The following is a 5,018-nucleotide window of genomic DNA, read 5'->3' as shown; positions in this document are numbered from 1 at the left end:
ATTGGCAAAACACTGGTATTTCTAAATAACGGCAGGCGAACGACATATACGGCAACCATCAAACAAGCAGTAAAATGTCTAAAGTTAATTTTTTTACATAAGAAAATGCGGGACTAGTTTAGCAATTTGTGCTTAAGCTAACTGGCTTCTTGAACGGGTTTACTTTTCAATAATAGAATATTAATTTAACCTACTGAAAGTTCGTTAAAAATTCTTTTTGAATTTGAAAAGATACATTTGAAAAGATATTGCCTTAAGTTTACGAAGTTGATCAAATAGAACCATTGGGGTAAGTTGAGCAGCTGCGTCGAGCGATCTGCTCGATAAAAAATTAATGCATATTCATGATTCGGAATATGGATATATTTTCAATTGAACCGTTAACAGTAAGCGTGCTTAATTTTTATGAACTTGATGACGTATAAAAGGTTTATCTGAAACTCTTCTTTTTTACAATTTATAGTTTTATTGTTTTATGGGCAACCTCACAAGTTATAAAACTTTTTTTAGGTAATATTTATTTAAATATCTCTTTTACCCTGTCTTAAGCAGTGTTACTATGAAATGACGTCCTTGATATCAAATAGTCCGATTTAAAAAATTTTTTGCCGTTTAAAAATATACATTCCGTAATTTACTAACAAAATATAAATATAGCAGGGGCGAGAAGAAGACTAATATGTCTTATCACCAAGCAATATCAAATTCGCATCGACAATTTTATTGAATTACTTTTAACACTTTAGGCAAAAAGGTATTATATACATTCGGGTGGGTCGTACTTTTAAAATTTTGGATATGGGAGCGCGCGCAACATTTTTTTTATGTATTAGGGTATTAGAAGAGACGTGAATAATTTTTTTTTTCTTAAAATGTTCATCTAGTGTGGGCGCAGGGCGTTTGAAAAATGTCAGTTTTACAAAAATCTTATTATATTGGCATTTTTCGGCCTTTTTTATATTAGCCAAAGGAAATGCAATTATTAAAAAACAATAAGACATAATATAGACATAAAAAATTATATATATATTCGGTGCTACTTTTCTTAATGCTATACAAACACGATAGACGTAAGAAAAGTTGGCTACCATTATGGATTTTACAAAAAATATCTACTTATAAATTTTAGAAATGGGAGCGCGCGTAAAATTTTTTTTATGTGTTAGGATATTAGAAAAGACGTAAATAATTTTTTTTTTCCTAAAAAGTTCATTTATTGTAGGCGCAGGGCGTTTGAAAAACGACAGTTTTACGAAAAACTTTTAAAAAAATTAGTATACAAAACTTGTTGTTGTTATTTTCAATGTGCGTAATGCTACTAGTATAAAATGAGGTGAATCATGAAACATAGTCATCAAACTTTGTGGGCTTTGGACTTATATCCTCCCTTCCATTATTATTAAAAACCATTAAAATTATTTAAATACAGGAAATGGTGTAGGATTTTTTATTTTTATAAAGTTCCAATAGCTTATTTGTAGGATAATTACTAAGATAATAGTTTCCTGACGATGTGCGGTTTAAACGAGTTTTATTTATTTATGATCACTTTGGCATCCTAAATATTGTAATAAAAATATAATTAACAAATTTATAACATATTTATAAAGGTCGTTTTTTTATCTACTACAAAAAGTACCAATATTTCTTAACAAACATAACATCAATTTCATTGCTATAAATGGCTAAATCTACTCGAGCTCAAACAATGTTAAAATGCCCTAAATTGCATGAGCTATTGGGTAATGGACTCGAACTTTGTTTATCAGAGCTGCCTACGCTGAGAGATAGTTTACGGTATGGAATTTTGTTGCGTGATAGATCAGTTACACATTTGAATACAAGATGTATGTGTATACAAATATTTATTAAAATAAAAAGTATTTGGATGTCAGCAAATTCTACAATCCCATTGGTCTCAGAAAAATACGCAGTCGATAAACTTGTCCTTGAATGGAAGATTGCAAAAGACATTAGAAAACTGAGAACTACAAAAAAAAAGAAATATGTATACGGACAAGCTTGATAAGTTATTTGACTTGACGAAATGTAAGTGCAACATCTTTAGCTGTAATGAAAATGGATGCAATGGTTGTCTTTTTAAAGCTCATGTAACTTGCATATGTCCAAAAGTAGCAAAGATACCTTTGCAAGAACTATTTTTCCTACAAGCTCAAAGAAATAAAATTGGTAACAAAAGTTCTTTACAAATAGGATTAGTTGATATACCAGAGACACATCGGTTAACAAGATATTTAGGTAGAAAAGAATCAAACTCTAAAATACCTGGAACACTTAGTGAGGATGCAAGTAAATGCTAAAATACTAAAAATATTTTTGTCAATTTTTGTTTAAACTTTTTTGAATTAAAAAGTTGAGTATAAATTGATTATAAATTTTTTTCATTAAAATTGTTTAACATAATTTATTTTCTCATTTAGCAGTAGAATTTCAAACAACAGACGATTCGGACATTGGCAACAAAAATGCAGATAATACAGAAAAAGTTGACTTCAGTTTGAAAAAAAATTACTTAGATATTACCAGGGTTTCTCAAGCAGCTATTAGATATGGGGTATCTAACAGAGCTGCAGCAGTCATAGCTACTGCTACTTTAGCTTCTGCAAAAGATGCAAATTTTTTAAAGAAAAATACTGATATTTTCGTTGATCACAACAAAATAAAACGAAGTAAGACTAAGTTAATGAAAGAAATCCGAGGTAGAGCTGAAAAAGTAGCGATGAATGATAATATTCAATGTATATTTTTTGATGGACGAAAAGATTTGACTAAGTACATGAGAGAAGAAGATGATGGAAAACTACACCCATCGGAAAAAAAAGAAGAACATTATTCAGTTTGTTCTGAACCTGGAGGAAAATACCAATTTCATTTCACTAACAATTCTGAAGAAAGAGTAGAGACTGCAGCTGAGCAAATAGCTGATAATATTTACGATTGGATTGTGAATCATGATGTCGGAGACTATTTAGTTGCCATTGGTGCAGACTCAACAAATTTAAACACTGGTTGGAAAGGAGGTGTTATCCATTTCCTTGAACATAAATTGGATAAAAAATTAATGTGGATAATTTGTGCTCTTCATACAAATGAACTACCTCTCCGACATCTAATGGTTCAGCTTGATGGAAAAACTACGTCCAAAAATAATTTTTCTGGTTCTATTGGAAAACTTATAGGTAAGGCAACTAGCTTCAAAGTCAAAGATAGCATAGTAAAAATTGAATTTCCTAATGCAATAATAGAACTTGACTCTGAAGTTGTAAAGTCGCTATCAGATGATCAAAAGTATCTTTATAAAATTACCCATGCAATTAACGCTGGGGTTTTTCCGGAAAATCTTAAAAGTAAAGAAATTGGTCCACATTCGCATGCAAGATGGTTGAATTTTGCAAATAGAATATGTTTACTTTGGTGCTCCGAAATCGTACTTTCAGTTGAAGAAACATATAATCTGCAACTTCTGGTGGAGTTTATTGTTGGTGTTTATGATCCACTTTGGTTTGAAATCAAAGTAAAGTGGAAGTGGACTGAAGGGCCTAATCATATACTCAAGCAGTTAAAACTTCTTTGTCATCAAAGACTTAAAGTTAAAGACATTGTAATGCCCTACGTTTTATCTTCTTCATGGAATGCTCATAGTGAAAATGTTCTTCAAACGTTGTTATGTAGTCTAGAAAAACAGAAAGACAATTTGCAGTTGAAACAATTTTAAAATTAAGAGGAGATTTAAAATACGGAAACACTAGTGTAAGAAGTAGAAAACATCATATACATAATGAAAATGCTGAATCACTTTTTGATCTAATTGATTGGAGCTTGGATGTACACGAACCTTTATTTACATGTTTATTGTCAAAGGATGAACTTTTAAAATACAATGATATTCCGATGTATGTACCTTATTTTCCTGTTCATGGGCAAGCTATTGAACGATGTGTCCAAGAAGTCACACGAGCTACTCAATCGGTATTTGGAAAAGATAGAAGAGATGGGTTTATAAGAGCAACATTAGCACATCGAGAAATCATGCCCGTGAACCAATCAAAAAAAGATCTATTTAAATTAATTTAAGCAATACTAATTTTTTGATGTTTTGCTTTGATTATTTATGATCACAGTAAATAAGTTGAACTTTAAATATATTGTATCTTTTAGATGACATTTTATATATTTTATTTATGACTTTATGAAGAGTAGCACCCCAAATGATGTTTTATTTTAATGTCTATATTATACCTGGTTGTTTTTTGATGATTGCATCGCCATAGGCTTAAATAAAAGGACAGAAAAGTGCTAATTTGATGCATTTTTAGTAAAACTATCGTTTTTTAAATGGCCTGCGCCCACAATAGATGAACTTTTTAGGAAAAAAAAAATTATTCACGTCTTTTCTAATATCCTAATACATAAAAAAAATATCACGCACGCTCTCATTTTTAAAATTTATAAGTAGAATTTTTTTGTAAAATCCATAATGGTAGCCAACTTTTCTTACGTCTATCGTGTTTGTATAGCATTAAAAAAGTAGCACCAAATATATATATATTTTTTTATGTCTATATTATGTCTGATTGTTTTTAATAATTGCATTTCCTTTGGCTAATATAAAAAAGGCCGAAAAATGCCAATATGATAAGATTTTCGTAAAACTGACATTTTTCAAACGCCCTGCGCCCACACTAGATGAACTTTTTAAGAAAAAAAAAATTATTCACGTCTCTTCTAATACCCTAATACATAAAAAAAATGTTGCGCGCGCTCCCATATCCAAAATTTTAAAAATACGACCCATCCTAATATACATACATACATACATTTTTTGTAGTTATTTTAGGTGCTCCCAGAAGTACTTACGGTCTTATCACAGAGCACCGCTGGAGAGCATTTAACAAGAAGTTCACGGCTCCTTCCGTACCAATGTCGCTTATATGGCTGGAGCAGGCATCAAACCTCGGACCTCTGGGTTCTGAGCCAGAACTCTAACCACTGCGCCA

The sequence above is a fragment of the Hydra vulgaris genome, chromosome 09, assembly GCF_038396675.1.
Source record: "Hydra vulgaris chromosome 09, alternate assembly HydraT2T_AEP".
Classification (NCBI taxonomy): domain Eukaryota; kingdom Metazoa; phylum Cnidaria; class Hydrozoa; order Anthoathecata; family Hydridae; genus Hydra; species Hydra vulgaris.
Note: the sequence above shows the minus strand (reverse complement) of the source record.